General features: G+C 42.2%; 1 protein-coding gene and 1 pseudogene across 1 annotated transcript in view; both read right to left on the bottom strand.

The window, feature by feature from the left end:
• The window catches only part of Serinc5 (serine incorporator 5), a 104576-nt gene that overhangs the window by 60501 nt on the left and 26376 nt on the right, over positions 1-17699 (bottom strand). The window lies entirely within an intron of this gene.
• LOC114086567 (dual specificity protein phosphatase 18-like) lies at positions 12488-13171 on the bottom strand (annotated as a pseudogene).

Raw genomic sequence — 17699 nt, 5'->3', positions numbered from 1 at the left:
GCTCTGTTCTCCTGTTTTGAGTATTTATCACATGCACATATTACTCTTAAAATTAAAAAAATAAAAATAAAAAAGAAATCTAACTACTTGAGGAAAACAACAAAGTTTAAAGATTTTGCTACAAAAGCATTTGCAAATGTTGTATGGACTTATGTGATTTTCTCTCTTTCTAAAGAACCATCCCCTCCCCCAAACATTAAAAAGAAAAATCTTGCAATCAAAGAGCCCTTTCCCACTCTCACTTCTGCTGTTCATTAGACGTAGCAACAGCATGAACAGAAAGGCTTTCATAAATAAAAGGTGCTTTGTCTTTGCCTGGGCAAAGGGTCAAAATGAGAAGATAAGCTGGGAGCTCACTACCTGAGGCCGGACCTCTCCCTCACAGCTTTTCTCCTTCTCCTAGGAACAGCCCCCACTGCACACACACACACACACATTCCATGAAAACCGTCCGTCTCCCTCCCTGGCCTCTCCACTGGCCTTGGCACAGATCCTTCTTCCAAGGTCTGAGGGAGGCCTGTGCAGAACTGCTCACAGAACAACGAGCCAAGGTTAGTACTGACTTCAGGTACTTCTGTTAAGTTAAAAAGCACAATACCCTCCTTACTTAGAATTCCCAGATGGCAACACCCCCAACTGGAAATAGCAAAGAATCAGGAAGAAAGCCAAACGGATGCACAGAATAAGCACGAACACGTGCACAACTTGTATCTTACTCATAAGAGCCCTTCTCTCCCCTCTCAAGTGTAGGAATCACAGTTCCAATGGCCTAATTACCAGGGTTCTGAAGCCCACAGCACATAAGAGCACCATCTGAGAACCAGAACTCTCCTCCAGGTGGCTCTGGGTCCTGGCTTTCCTCACCTGAAATTGGAAGGAGCCCAGGTAGACAGTGGACGGTAGGTGAGCGGATTTCATCTGACATCCTCCTGACGCCAGTGGCTGCCTGGAACTCTATGATAAAGAGGATTCTAAGTCTGAACACCTCAAAAGGGAACATGCAATGACTAATGAGTGCTACTCCCAGAAGCATGGGTAGAGTGATGGCATCTGTGCCACATTCTCATCTCTCTGCAAGAGGTAACAGGATATCCCTGTCAGCCATAAAGTTTTAGATGCTGAAAACCATGGTGGTTGGAAAGCAGGCTGAGTCAACCCCAAAGCCCGAGAGAAAATGGATCAAAGGAAAAGCACCAAGAGCTCACAAGCAGAGAACATGAAAGCTTTCAGACATCCCCAGGTGCTGCATGGTATCCCGTCACACACAGTGGTGCAGTGACTCACATTCATGATAATGGACCAGGCAACAGGGTCCCTTCCACTCCACTTAAGAAAGCAAACGATGCATCTGTCACAAGAAGAATGATCCCAAACATGAACCATATTTTTAGTTTTAGTGCTTGGGTTTAAGAGAGGATAAAGCCCTCAGCAATGTGAGAGACACCTAATCTGAAAGACATACTCTTTTTTTTTTTTTCAATTTGTTCTAATTAGTTATACATGACAATAGAATGCATTTTGACACATCATACATAAATGGAGTATAACTTCTCATTCTTCTGGTTGTACATGATGTAGGATTACATGGGTCGTGTGATCATATATGCACATAGGGTAATGATGTCCAGTTCATTCTACTATCATTCCTACACCCATTCCCCCACTCCTTTTACTCCCCTCTGCCTAATCCAAAGTACCTCTATTCTTACCTAGCCCCCCACCCTTATCGTGAATTAGCATTTGCATATCAGAGAAAACATTTGGCCTTTGGTTCTTTGAAATAGGCTTATTTCTCTTAGCATGATATTCTCCAGCTCCATCCATTTATAGGCAAATGCCATCATTTCATTCTTCTTTAAAGAGGAGTAATATTCCACTGTGTATATGTACCACATTTTCTTTATCCATTCCTCTGTTGAAGGGCCCCTAGGTTGGTTTAGCTATTGTGAATTGAGCTGCTATAAGACATACTCTTTAATGGTTCTGGATAGCTAAGATGGCCTATGTGTCTAAACTAAATCCAAACCTTCCAAGGAAAGACATCCTTAAATCCAACACTACCCTTTCTTCACTCCCTTTTCCTGACTTCAGTGAGCACAGGAGCCCTAGCAAAGCTGAGGAAAGACATAAAAGATTTTTGTTAACTATGAAAATGACAATACTGCTCCTTGATAAATGGCAGAAAGTGGAATCAGAGAAAGTCCTCAAAACTATCAAAGGTACTCAAGCTGCTAGAAGCAAATTCAGGTGTTCCTGGGCATGATAGGGATTCTGCAATATCAAGAAAATCAAAGAAAAAGATCAAAGACATAAAACTGAACTGAGATAATGCTTTATATCCTATATTAGGATTCTGTATCTTTCAGGAATATACAATGTCACCCAGACTGTGCCAGGGCCCACTTCTCTTCCTGCTCCTTCGTGATATTAGAATCACCTTTGGGACCCTGTGGTCAGCAGAGAGGAAATGAGCAATTTATTCTGCTTCAACAGCAATGTTCACTGAAATTCTGGACCCCACAACCAGCATTCTGCAGCTCATTTCTCCTCACCCCATGTTCAGAAACAGTTTCCTACTAAGGTTATACAGAGCTTATCCCACTAGAGGGTGAGAAGATGGGGGTGAGGGTGTCAGTCAACAGCAACTCTCACCATCACTGTGTCAGGGACCATACTTGACCAACAGTAAGGCAATGGAGTGATGGGACTTAAAAGCTAGACCAAGAACAAAAATCCCTCTTTCAATAGAAGAGTCTCACTACAACCAGGGCAGCTGCAGGTAGATCTGGATTCACAAGATGACTGAGTGTGCTATAGAGAATCACATGTGTTAGGGAGTTGGCTTATCTGGGATTTATAGCAAATTTATGCCACACGAACAAATATAGGGCAGCCTTTTGAAGCTTACTTAATCCATAGGCATATTAGCTAACACGTATTAATCTCAACGACTATTACTGTTACGCATTATTATCACCACTGTTTAACAGAGATGAGACCAGGACTCAGAGGTAAGGCAACTTAAGGTCACAGGGCTAGTAAGTGGTAGAGCCAAGATTTAAACCTGGCAGACTTTGCCACTCTGACCCACTTCCTGAGGGTGAACAGGACGGGTCACACTGGTCTGAAACCAGCCCTAATCCTTGGCTGCCTCCAGAAGGGAAGCTGGTTGTGCTGAGAGGAAGAAACAAAAGGAAAGCAGCAGTTTGTCTTTCCTCCCCTGTGTGTACAGTAAGCAGTCAAAATACCTCAAGTTATTGTCCTTCTGTGCCCCTTTATGTCTCCCATGCAACTTCTGGCCGCAGGGTCCTGAATGATTTCTACAGAGCTGTTTCCCAAGCAGCTCAAGCACCCAAGAACCAAGCTCCCTGCCTCACTCCCAAACCTTGCCCCATATTAAAAGCCCAGTTCCTCTGAAGTAGGAGGATCGCCAAGTTTAAAGCTAGCCCGAGTAGCATAGCAAGACCCTGCACCCCCACCAAACAACAACAACAAAACCAGTTCCTAATCCTGTGAAATAACCAATCCATTCACTCATTCAGCCAGCATTTCTTTTACAGCTTGCCTCCTATGTGTCGTGTTCATTCCTGGGAATGCAGTAGTAACCAGAGACCTTTTTTCGAACTTTACTAAGAAAGAAAACAAATATACACATGTTACATATGCTTTTATATATATATATATATTTATATGTATGATACATACACAACACACATACATACATATATAGCCATCTACATGTTTGAGATGAGAAAGGAAACCTAAATATTCAACAGAGAGTACTGATCTCTTAAATTACGATAGATTCATCTTATACAATTTAATTCACTCATTAAAATGATTTTTCTAGTTACACAGGAAAACTAACTGCCATGGAAAGATGTCCATGTAGTATCAACTGAAAACAGTTAACAACACAATAGAACTCAGCCTCTGTGTTCCACACTTCAGACAACAGCATTTGGGCTAAAAATATAACCGTCATAGATCAGCAATAACAACAACAAAAAAACAATCTAGAAGGATATACCAACGTATGAACAGTAGTTAGGGGAACTGTAGGATTGAGTGATAATGCTGTTGTGTATTTTCCAAGCTCTGCAACATGCACATATCTTATAATTAGAAAAACATGACCACAAGTTTCTATTTGGGAAGAAAACCAAACAGCATTCCTGTCCCATCTCGTAGGTGGTAAGCACTCAAATATTTGTGAAATGAATCAGCCAGAGAGTAAATGAAGCCTACATCAGCTACTCCACTGGTAAAACACAGCCAGAGTGAACTATTACTGTAATTGAGTCATTAAAAAAAGAAAATCCCTGCTGTACTGCGCACTAGAAAATGATTATTTCTCACACAGATTTCCATGTTCTAGAACATGTTAGTTTCCACCCTCAACAGTGCTTCCAGAAAAAGTGCAGTCGAGCATCAACTTGGTACCCCGAGCCATTGGAGCCAAGTCTGAACTGGGCAACGATGGGCTGTATCCAGCTTTAGGTTACTACGGGGCCTTGGGCTGAGCTGCTCTTCTTTTTTGGGAGCCTCTTTCTCACGAGGTTAGGGTTACTCTCAGAACCAAAAGGATGTTTATCAGGTTCTCTGCTCTCAGACGACAGTTGGAGTCTTTCCATTGATCGTTCCATCACCTCACCCTCTCTACTTGTATAATTATAAAAATACCACACTTGATACGGTCCCCCTTTATCTATGGTTTCGCTTCCCATGCCTTCAGTTACTCTCAGTTCATCAAGGTTTGAAAACATTAAGTGGAAAACTCCAGAAATAAACAATTCATAAGTTGTAAATAACTTTTATTATAGTACATTGTTATAATTGCTCTATTTTAGTTTGGGGGATATAAACATACTTTCCTTTATTGCAAAATACTAATGAAAAGACACAGCTGTTATGGTGAACTATTTTATTATTACTTATTGATGTTTATCTTTTACTGTGCCTAATTTATAAACTAGACCTTGTCATATGGACTTATGTGAAAAAACAATGTCTACACAGGGTCTGTTACTATGCAGGGTTTGAGGCATCTACTGTAGGTCTTGTGTCATATTCTCCCCACATAAGAGGGGACCACTATATATTTTAGTAGGTTGATAGAATCTGTACGATTTAAAGTTAAAAGTAAACTCCACCTTGTTCTGAGGGCTCAAAAGAAAACCAGTATTCCTGGGAGGAAAATCCTTTGATCAAGGTTTCTCAAACCAAGCACTTCTGATAATGGAGATGGATAGTGCATTATCCTGGGGGCTGTTATGCTCACTGTGAAATGGTTAGCAGTGTCCCTGGCCCGTTCCAGCTAGATGCCAGTATCAACTAGCTACTCCTCTGCAACTCCTGACAATCAAAAATGTCTCCAGACAACTGTTCCACAGTTGAGAATCACCGATTTAAGGGTAAAGAGCAAGAGCTACTGAATCAGCCTGCCTGGGTTTATGGGCCTAGTATGAACCCAGGTTTGAACCCAAAGGAGCATCCCAGCAATTTGAGAAAGGCCCTTCTGTGTGTATAAAAATGCCTGTCAAATGCTCAAACTAAAGCTGTCTTTGTACCTTTATTTCCACTAAGGAAACAACCAAGCTATTGGAACAGTTATTTGTACCTTCTGAAGAAGCAGAACAGAGCAGCAAAAGAAGAGTCAAGCTCAATTTCTAGAGGAAAGGGGTGTAAGAAAATGAAACCATGGCCAGGTGCAGTGGTGCAAAAAAGTCTGGGGGTGTATCTTAGTGGTGGAGCTCCCTAGCACCACACCACAACACACACACAAAGAAGTGGGGGGAGAGAAGGAAGGAAGGGAAAAGGAAGAGGAGAAGAAGAAGAAGAAGAAACTAAGGAAAAGGAAAAATTCAAAAATACTCTCATAAAAGAGCAAGAGTGGAATCTTCTTGTTCTACTTTATAAATAACAGCTTATCAACTGGCAGCTACTGAAACACTAAACTCAAAATTTGCCTCATTGTGTCATGGAGATTATGCTGCAATGGAGAAATCTGGCAAACCCTTTCCAAGAGATGCCTGATGCCAGCCCAATTCCCAAGCCCTGCCAAGCCACAGAGTGCTTTACAGACGGGTGGTAGGGCCACAGAGCCAACAAGAGGCAAAACTATGTTCTGAGTTGGGGAACAGAAATGAGCTCATTTCACTACTCTCAGAGATCTGGGGCAGGGAGGACCTCCGAGCTCAGGAGAGCCACAGTGACACAGACTTAGCAGGGATACACTCCTTTCTCTACCAGATAAAATTCTACACACAACTCCAGTGTATGAGACATGAATGAGCTATAATATAATGCTATAAAGGTAGTTAAATATTTATATGGCAAATGTTTATCCAAAACTTCTTAGTGAGCAGGGCTAGCTTGAGGAGCTAGTAGTACCCTCATAAAGTTCAAATTATAGTGGATTTTAATCTAATTCAGCATCCAGAAAATTCAACTCAAACTGGGGAATGTCTAGTTAGATCAAAAAGATCAAAAACCTCTGATCTTATCCAGTCCTCATTTCCATGAAGTGAGAACTTAGGCTCAGAAAGGTGAGGTGATTTGGTTCAAGGACAAGTCTAGTGGCAGGCGTTGGTGGGCAAGCAAAAACTACACTGGTACAAACAACTCAGCAGTCTGGAAGGCGAACAGGCCAATAACTCAGTCTCTGTGTTCCACGGTTCAATATCTACAATACATTAATAGACATTCAAGACAACTAAGTGAAAAGTCATGGCAAATAGGTTTAAAAGATGCTATGGTGACCCTAGTAAGAAGGCAGCGTCTAAGTTGCAGGTTTTGAAAGGTTTCCATCACAACATAGTTAAAATGAAAATCTGGGACACAACACACTAACCCCAGAGTGGCCACAAAACTAAGTGGGCTTGTACAGTTAAGCCTACCCCATGATCAGGGCCCACTCCTGATGTACCTCCCTCCCTTCCCCCACCTGAAAAGCAGACAGCAGAAAATGTCCCACCACATCGCTCCTCTGCACCCCCCTCACAACACAGATGCAAGATCAACTACTGGCCACTTTCCTTCCCTATGCAACAGAAGGGGGTCACTATTCAAAATAATGCCTCTGACCACTGCCAAGTGACAAAGTCATTTCCCTTCCAAGAAGGTCAGCCTCACGGGCACAGTGGCACACACATCTATAATCCCAGCTCCTCAGAAGGTTGAGACAGGAAGATCTCAAGTTCAAGGCAAGTTTTGGAAACTTAGTGAAACTCAGTCTCAAAATAAAAAAAAAAATTAAAAGGGCTAGGGATATGGCTCAGTAGTAAATTACCCCTAGGTTTGGAGAAGCCTGCACATATTTCACCTACATTGGGGTGTCCAGGACAGTCAGAGGATTCCATATAATCCTACTTTTTTGGATTCACAAAATGACAACAGGAAGGCAATACATGAATAAAAGCAAATTGGAAAAAGAAGAGTCAGACTTCAGGTCTCTGCTTTGAAAAACCATCACTGTACTGGATGGTGTCGGCGCTCAGAGGCAGGAGCAGAGGCTCTGGAAGGACAAAGGGAGGGAAAGGCCCACAGTAACCTCCTACAGAGTCACCCTTGCCCCTTTAGCTCCCTCCCCTTCTGTATGAGAGGCTGGGGGTACATGAAAGGCTCTGTTAGACAGCTTTCTCTTAGAGCCAAAGTAACAGCTGTACTGATTTCCGACAGCTGAGAAAACATTTTCTCACAGTTAATTTTACCTTCCATCAGTCCCTCAAGACTTGAGGAAGGCTTCTTCCTAGCTCTCTTCTTTCATCCTTGAAATTCATCTCCCTCTCTCACTTTAAGGAATACATAGGTGTACTCTATTTAACAAGAAAAAGTTCATTGCTTTTTCTGCGGTGAAGCACTGCCCAGATACCCAGTAGATTTTTTTCAGCACCCTCTACCCACTTCTGAACCAGGTCATCTTTCTAAAGCCAGATGACTCACAACCCCAACATCCTCAACTGATTCAGATATGTGCTGCCTCCACGCACCAATAGGCAGAGAACTACCATGTGAGTGCAATTCCCCCTGGGCCCCCAACTTGAGAAAATGCACTGAAGTGCAGGGCACAGCGGCACAAACCTATAATCCCAGTGACTTGGGAGGCTGAGGCAGGGGGATCGCAAGTTCAAGACCAGCCTCAGCAACTTGGCAAAACCCTAAGCAACTTAGAAAGACCTCATCTGAAAATTTTTAAAATAAAATAAAATGGTCTGGGGATATAGCTCAGTGATAACATGTCCCTGGGTTAAATCCCCAGTACCCCAAAATACATTGCAAAAGGGTCCACAGCGGGGTACAGTGGCACATGCCTGAATTCCCAGTGACTCAGTAGGCTGACAGTCAAGTTCCAGGGTAGCCTCAAGGCCAGAAATCATACTTTCATCATAACACCAACTGAAATGAAAATGACCTCGTATGCTCCCCCGCACTGCACAATGCTCTTCTGACCTTCACTTTCCTGCTTCTTACTCATTAGGCAACACAAGCAAGTGTGGGGGTCTAAAGAGAGGTCTCCCCTGAGGCACTTCTTTTGCATCAAACAAGCCACCTGATTATGCTGGGAGTGGTGCTCCCTCTACTTTTTGAAATTACAAAGGTACAGCTCTTGTCAGCCCTGTACTGTAAAGGCCAGCACCCCATCATCAGAATCAAACAAAAGGCCTCAAAGCAAGGCTAACATATACCCTAAATGAACTATTATTGGGCTGCAAGGTAAACAGGCCCAAGGGGTAGGCAGTTCAGGAAATGATCTTAATTACTATTATTTGTTCAGTCAAACCTAGCATTTCTCCAGTCGCTGGGTGGAGTGATGTTGAACTGAACAAACAGGGCTCCTTTGAAGGCCCTGAATCTGTCTCGCCCTTCCTTCCTTCTCCCAGGGAAATCCAAGGCCTTGGTGTTCATAGAGTCCCAAGTGGAGAGCCAGGGTGGGTCAAGACAAGTTTGAGCCATGGTGCCTCTGAAGTGGGAGCCACCACCCTCCATGGAAGAGAAGGAAACCGCACTAGCCCTGAGCTCCCAGACAGGGAACTGGGTGGATAGAAGTAACTGGAAAAAAAAAAAACTGGGCTCCTGATTTGTGGTAGGGTGTTGATAGGTGGAGGGTGTCCTGGGGAAACTTGAGGAGCTTGCTGGGGTAAACAGGACAGAGGTTTGCTAAGTGTGTGGATATGCAAAGGCCACTGGGAAGAGCTAGAGTCTTGAATGCCTGGATGAGGGATGAAGCCAGGAAGTGAAAAGGGTCCCCATATACATAGTTCAGAACAAAAGCAGGGACTGCTTCATAGAAGAAGCAGAGAGCACTTGGTGCATTGTGGGAGACCAACCTCGCACCTGACTGAGTTAACTCCTCTGCTGGGCCATGTGGAGTCAGGCACCCATGCTGCTAGACTACCCCACTCTTCTAGGGTTCGAGTGACTGTGTCTTGCTACAGCCCCATGGGTGAAGCTATGCTCACCTGTTCCTTTGTAATATAACCCCTTGCCCTGTTTAGGATAGAATGTTCCATGGAAGTGCCTTGTGTATGTCCCCTTCTCTTACTGTGCCCTTGGGTGTGGCCTACCTAGATGTTAGTCACCCTGCTGACAGTGGACATCATGAAGATAGACTCAGCTCCCTGAAACCTGACCCCTTGCCTCATTTGAATAGCTTCTCCTCAATAAAAGGGGTCAGCACGTGCTCTTGCTCTCTCTTCCTGCAGACCCTTAAGGTCAGAGGAGCCGTCACAGCGACCCCAAAGAAAAAGGTATTTGTGTCTCTTGTGTGGTTATTTTGCGCAGCCCAGTTAGCCCAGTTCAACTGGAGTAACCCCTGAGCCTTTTAGTCTCAAGAACAGAAACCTGGCAGTGCATCCTAAATTACCTCAGCTCCTGACACTTCAAGTATGGCTCACAGGCCAGCAGCATGGGCATCGAGGGAGCCAGAAATTCCCCCAGGTGGTCATCTGAAACCAGACCAACAGCAGGCACAGGTTTGTGTTCAAACTGCACCTTTAAACAGTCCTGTGTTGGGCTGGGGGCATAGCTCAGTGGTAAAGTATTTGCCATTTGCTTCTTATGCACAAGGCCTGGGTTCAATCCCCAGGACTATAAAAAAATTAAGACAGCATTTTTCTTCTTCATCTTTTTTTTTTTTTTTTTTTTTTTTTTTGGTACCCAAGATTGAACCCAGTGGCACTTTACCTGAGCCACATCCCCAGCCCTTTTTAATATTTTATTTAGAGACAGGGTCTCACTAAGTTGCTTAGGACCTAACTAGGTTGCTGAGGCTGGCTTTGAACTTGCAATCCTCCTGCCTCAGCCTTCCAAGCCGCTGGGATTACAGGCATGGGCCACAGCGCCTGGCTTAAAAACTGCATTTAAATGATGACAAGCTACATACCTACATCTTTATTCACAAGGCCCCTTCAGTGACAGCAATGAAAATAAGTTTCCAGTGAGATCAAACACTATTTCAAGATAACAAGATATGGAAATTATGACAGACTAACACACAATCCCTGAAAAAGATGTCTTTAATGTAACACAGAAAAAGTGCTAAAGGGCATACTTGTGAAAGAGAAATACACTAAAATATAATCAGGGTTGTGGGATGTTAGATGACCTTTCTGTTCTTTACCTTGCCCTAGTTTCCAGGGTTTTAACATTAAGCATGAATTTCAGGGGGTGGAGTAGCTTCATGGTAGAGCACATGCCCTACCACTGTGTGAGGTTCTAAGATCAATTCCCCACTGGGGAGGCGGGCAGGGAGCATTTCCTAAATTGTTGGTATGTTGTTTTTTTTCCTTTTTTCTCTTTTCTTTTGGTAAAGAACCCAGGGGCAATTTACCACTGAGCTACACCTCTAGTCTTTTTTATTTTTTTATTTTTTATTTTGAGGCAGGGTCCCACCAAGCTGCTGAGGCTGGTCTTAAACTTACGACCCTCCTGCCTCAGCCTCCTGAGTTGGGGAATTACAGGCATGCACCCAGCAAATTTTGTAAATTTTTTAAATTATAAGAAAATTATACAAAATATTAATTTCAAGATAAAAAAAATCAGAGTAGAAATCTTCTGGTCCAGAAAAAAAAAGAATAAAAACTAAAATGCCTATTTAATTTACTACATTATACTGTCCATTTTACTTATAAAATGCATTCTATTGGTATACACTAAAGAGTAAGAGGAGGATTGGGGATATAGTTCAGTGGTGGAATGTTTGCCTAGCATGCATGAGGCCCTAAATTCAATCCCTAGAACCACAAAAAAAAAAAAAAAAAAAGAAAGAAAGAAAAATAAAATATTCTGGCTCAGTAGTAGAGTGGATCTCTCGCATGTATAAGGCTCTGAGTTTCATCCCCATCACCAAAAGAAAGTAAAAGAAGCTGTGCAAAAATCAAAGATCATCAGAAGAAAAATACAATGCACGAGGATAGCTTGAATAAAAATGGCACTGATTTGACATGAGGAAATACCCTGCTGTACTATCCTCCCTGAAGAACTACCACATTACAAAGCAACTGGCCTGGGGAAATAGCTCAGTTGGTAGAGTGCCTGTCTTGCATGCACAAGGGCCTGGGTTCAATCCCCAGCACCAAAAAAAAAAAAAAAAAAAGGCAAGCAACCAAGGATGAGCTACTTTGCAAGGTTATTTCTCATAGCAGTGGGACAAAGTTTTGCTGAAGCACCATCTCCAGTCACCTCTCATCAGTGTGGGCAAGTCCAGTGTCTGCAAGGAGATAAAAATTTGTGCTATGTTGGCTTCTCAACAGAGCTCTACTCTGTAAGAACACAAGTGGATCACACGCGGACCAATCCAAAATTACAGCCTTACCAACTCCAACGGGGGAGTTCTTACACCTAAATTAGCTCCTTGTTCCAGATCCACATGTCACATGCTAAACCAAGAGGTCCACCACTGAAATCAATCAGGGCTGTTTTCTCCTTATCCACAAGAACAAAACGTAATGCAGTTACTATTTCCTACATTCTTTTTTTTTTTTTTAATATATAATATTGGAATGTTTATTTGAAAACTATCTTCTGTGTAAATTTGATCTTAGAAAACTAGAGTAGGGCCACTGATGGATGTAGGTTGTTTGGGGCCTGTAGGGTTCCTAGAGCAATATTTGAAGGCCACTTATCCAGTAGGTTGGCACTTACTGTAAAAAGTTCAGGGGGTGCCATGATGCTTAAGGCTCTGGTTTTGGGTTGGAAGGAACAAAGTAGGATTGTGGCAGTCTCATTTATGAGTTGTTCAGTCTAGCGAAGGGCAGCAGGATTCCAGGCGCTGGTGCTCTGGTTTCTCTCCAGTGTACCACCTGCCTTATTTCACCCTCTGGCCAGCAGCCATGGCCTGCCACTCATAGGGTAGAAAATTTATCTTCACCTCTAACAATCAAGTTTAATCTTTAAAGATATAGGTTACAAAGTTGAAAGCTGTGGTATCACTTTCTTTTTTTTTCCCTTATAAAAGGTATCATCTAGTACATTCCTGTATCAACAATAGGTCTGTACTTGGACCCAAAGCAGGGGCCTAGGAGATGATTTACAGTGGAATCATTAAATGGACATCCTTCTCATAGATGTCAGGGATCATTCCCACTGGGGAGCTGACCATGTGTATAGTATTCTTGCCAAACAGCTGGAACTCATAATGGATGAGTTGCTCCCAAAAGCCAGCATTGGGTCGGATGATGGGCCGGCATGACTTGGTCCATGTGTGGGCATCTAGCAGGGACATGGCATGGTACTTCATGAGGTAGGCAAGGCACAAAGTGGCTGAGTGGCTCACGCCAGCGGCACAGTGTAGCAGTGTACGGCCCTGCTTCATTTCCACATTGTGGATGTGGTCGGCAATGGGGTCAAAGAAGTCATAGAGCTTGGAGATGGGTGCGTCAGCCACAGGCACCTGTGTATACTGGATATCCTCATAGAGGTATTTACCACCTCTACTGAGACATTGATGACTGAAGTGATCTGGTTGCTGGACAGCAAGAGCTTGTTGTTGGCAGCTACACCATTGCTGATGTACAGGCTTCTGGTGATCTGTGAGAGGCCGCTGATTGAGGGCTGCCGGAACTGAACTGGGAAGGTGCACAGGGGTGCTGTCATCAAGGCGGTGGGTCAGCAGCTGGTGACACATGAGGCCTGCATTTTTCTAAGCTGTGTCCCTGGAAAACTCTCTCCAGTAGGAGTACAAGGAAGGGGGTTCGTTCATGAAGAAGTGGCACCGATTATCCCCAGCCAAGGTTCTCAAAGAGAGAGACTTGCTCCGAAGCACAGACCGCAATCCCCGCCGGCCCAGCAATCTGATTGCCATAATAATGGTTTCTCCTGGGGGGGGGGGGGGGGGGGGGGAGACGTCCGCTGCCCAGGTCTTGGAAGAAATCTCGGTTTTATTTCCTACATTCTTAATGCTCCACAATCTGAGGCCCTGTCGTTGGCCCAGGAAAGGCTGCCCCTTTCCAAGGCTAGCTAATTCCTGGAGAAAGAAAACTATTCCCTTGTAAGAACATTTTCCAGATGCAACTAACCAAGCCAGACCCCAATCCTGCCAAGGACCTCTCTGTCTACATTCAAGAAGGCAACATACCTCTGCCCCAGTCACCCCAGGCAGCATCTACACCCCAGAGCACACTGAAGTTATTCAACCTAGCTGATCCTGAACTGCTTACCTGGCCCCCCCACTGAAACCACAAAAAAGGCCAATCCTTTCCTCTGACTCCCTCTGCCTCCAGCCTGACCTGCCACTTCCCTTTGTGACCCTGTGTGATGTGGTCTGCTCTTCATATGGAACCTGTGAGGAACAAACTATCTTTCATCACAGTTGCGTCCTGATCTGCTGACCTCACCATACCTGAATAATAATAAAAGCTACATTTTAAAATGCACATAAATGGTTTTATTTTCATTTCTTAATCCCACAAATGTTCCTTAAGCCTTCACCATCTGCTTCTAATTATACATAGGTAGATGTTAGTTACATACCACAAATATTAATAGAAAATTAGGAAATAAATGATATTTAGATTTTTTCATAAACAAACATGCATGGGGTTTTATATAACATCAATATAAAATCATTATCTAATTCTACCTCTAACTTTCTCATAGTACACAGAAAGGAGCATCATGCTTTACAAAGACTAAGGTTTGTTAAGTTAATGAAGACAATTTTACAAGCTAAATTTCTGGCACTCTTAGGTATCCAGAATGACTTTAAAGGAAGCCTTCCTGGAGAAGAGGCTGGTTATTTATCACCATGGCCAGAAACAGATGGAAACCCAAAGGTTGAACTTTTGATGGTACAATTTCCACTCACTAGAAAGTAAGAGTACTTGATGGACAGGCATTTTAGCTTACGACCAGTCTTTGCAAAGAAGCCAGTGGAGAAACTGGGGAAAAGTAGAAAACAGGGTAAAATAGGCAATAGAATAAAACAATTACAGAAGCAACAGCCACTGCCAAGCTTATACAAACACAAAAATTGTGGAGTAGTTATCATACACCTTCCATATTCTGGATTACTTTTCTATATTAGAGAATTTAATGTTCATCACAACTCTATGCTGTTATCATTAACCTCTACCATAAGTCCATTTCTTGCCACTACTTTATGATGTTAATTGTTGGTATAACACTTCAACACTTTCACAAGCTCCCTCTCATACTATTCTTATATTCACCCTACTCAATAGGCAAGCATTATTTCCATTATTTTTCCATTGTAGCGATGAATGTGAAGCAAGGTCAGGTACCTTACTTTTAGAACTCATTCTTTTCTTTCTAAGGCAACATCTTGCAGGAATAAGAGGAATGAGCAGCAAAAACCTACATGATGCTGACAGAGACCAGAAACACTAGAAAAGACAAAGTCAACAGCTTTACTTCCTTGATACTACCTTGAAAGCACAGTGCTATTCTGCATGCAAGTGTAATATACTTTCACATGCACATACTTTCACATGTAATATACTTTCACAAGGGCAGGAAGCAAACGCCAGAGACAAAACAATGCCTAGAGTCCCAGCCCTAACTTCACGGTGTCAAACTCCTGCAATAAGTTCAATAAGGTAAGAAGGCAGAGAATTATACGTTGTGCTTCCATTAAAACACCAAAAATTAAAGATGGGAGTGTCTTAGTCACTCAGCACTCATTAAAATAATAGTTACCTGCCAGTCTTGAACATTTTTGCTATTATCGAGGCTCTACATTAAGGCTTTTTCATTCTTAAATTAAATCTTCAAAAGAACCTTATGACGTGAGCATCACAACCACCTTGTTTCAGATAAGGAAACCTTATCATGGAGAGGTTAAATGACATTATAGAAGTTGCTTTGGGAAAAACCAGAATCCTGATCTCTGATTCCAAAACCCATCGGGATCCCAACAACAATCTTCATCAGATGTCCAGTGTACATTAGAATACCAGTGTTCCATCCATTATACACCTACCTCCATTTAGTTTTTGGTTTTTGTTTTTGTGGTTCTGGGGATTTAACCCAGGGCTTTGTGCATGTGAGGCAGGCACTCTACCAACTGAACTATATCTCCAGCCCCCCATCACCATTTAAAAAGGTCAAAAGACATTTCAAAGAGACCCTACAGCAGGTCCATGCACGTAAGGCCTGAAGCAGTCGGAAGAACATGCTGAATGCTGCACCTCACCTGCCCTTACTGAGGGCCAGTGCTGACCTCCAGATGTAAGAACATGGCCACAGCCTCAGGAAACCCAGTAATGTGCCACAGTGAGAGGAATAATAATTTTTTAAGCAATGGAAAACTGCATTGCATATAGGTGCCAGGTAGGGTCCTTGGTTTTTGGCATGGATTAATTTCATTCTTCCAATAACTGCTGCTATAGTTTGAATTTTTTTCTTCTACTTTTTTAGAGAGAGAGAGAGAGAGAGAGAGAGAGAGAGAGAATTTTTAATATTTATTTTTTTTAGTTTTCGGCAGACACAACATCTTTGTATGTGGTGCTGAGGATCGAACCCGGGCTGCACGCATGCCAGGCAAGCGCGCTACCGCTTGAGCCACATCCCCAGCCTCAACTTCTACTTTTTTATTGGTGCATTATAGTTGTATATAATGATGGGATCTGTTGCCACATATTTATACATGCACACAATATAACAATTATAGTTCCACCAAAGGCCTACATACTAAAGTCTTTGTCCCCAGCTAAAGTACTACTGTGGGAACTTTTAGGAGGTGGGGCCTAGTGGAAGGAACTTAGATCTTTGGGGACATGCCCTTCCTGTCTCTCTCTCTTTTTGCTTCCTGGTCACCATGAGGTAAACAGGCCTCCTCTGCCACCCACTCCCATGATAATGTGTTGTGCCACCAAGCAACAATCAAGTGACCACTGTCTTGAAACCTCTGAAACTGTGAGCCAAAATAAACCTTTCTTCTTTTTAAGTTACCTCCGTATATATTACAGTAACAGAAAACTGACTAATATACCCCACAAGGCAAATACACTACTTGCCGTTTTTTTCACAAATAAGAAAGTATTACTTAACTTTTTGGCCTGAGAATTAAATACTTTAAAAATTAGGGGGAAATAAAAAACATAACTGGATTGGAAAACCTAAGGGAGAGACAAAATTTTAAAATATAGGAAGAAGAAGAAGAAAAAAAGGAATAATGTCAACTCTGTTTTTTCACAAATAAGAAAACTGGGAGGACATAGTGAAATGTTTTCCTAAGGTCCTGAGAAACAAGCTTGTTGCCCACTCTGGTGCCATCTCTAGCACACAATGGCCATCGAGAGCCGTTCTGACATACACTCACTATGAAATCGCTTGACAAAAAATAGATTCAGCACAGGGTGATGATGTTTAGAAGTTCCTGGAGATTACTTTGTTCTTTAGTCATTAAATAGACAGCATAAAGTAGTAAAAACTCAGTTCGGCACTTGTAGCAAGCATAAAATTTGAACCATGATCCAAATCTCCTTTCATCATTACCTTCCTCTTTCAACTGCTATTATTAAAAAAAATATATATATATAATTGTCTAGATTTTTATTCACTGTATGCACAACATGACCATTTATATAATAGCCCACAAGTCATATTCTTCCTGCTCATAGCATTAGAACGTCCTGTCTTTCTAAAATAAATAAAAAGATCATTCCAAACTCTTCAAAGTGAACTAAAATAAAAAGTAAAAGCAAAAGAAAACAAAAATTATATTTAAGCTTAAATCAAATTTAGTACAAAGTTCAGAAAATTCCCTTTCCCTCAGAAATATCATCAATATTTTACAAACTTATGAACTAACTCTTTGCTCATTCAATATCTAGAGATCATCTCTCTTCACTGACTGCATAAAACAAAATAGTTTTGTAATCAATCTTTAAAGTTATCAAATAAATAAAAATGATCAAGGTAAGAGCTAGGGCTATAGCTCAGTGGTAGAGCTCTTGCCCAGCATGTGTGAGGCTCTGGATTTGATTCCCAGCACCGATCGATCAATCAATCGAATGACAGATAGTATTAAAAAAAACAAGAATTTGAATTGACCTGCTGTTAATAGTCATAGTATAAGTCAACACAAAGAAAGGGTAAAATTAAATAGCAGAAGGTTGCTATGCAGAAAGAAATCTCTTGACCAGTGAAAGAATACAAAAAAAGAGAGAGACAGATAGACACTTGTTCACCCATGTCAAGTTATCATGAATACCTTTAAGGACTATATGAACTCAGCC

Source organism: Marmota flaviventris, chromosome 5, assembly GCF_047511675.1.
Source record: "Marmota flaviventris isolate mMarFla1 chromosome 5, mMarFla1.hap1, whole genome shotgun sequence".
NCBI classification, from domain to species: Eukaryota; Metazoa; Chordata; class Mammalia; order Rodentia; family Sciuridae; genus Marmota; species Marmota flaviventris.
The sequence above is the reverse complement of the archived record's forward strand: the minus strand, read 5'-3'. Positions and strand labels throughout refer to the sequence as shown.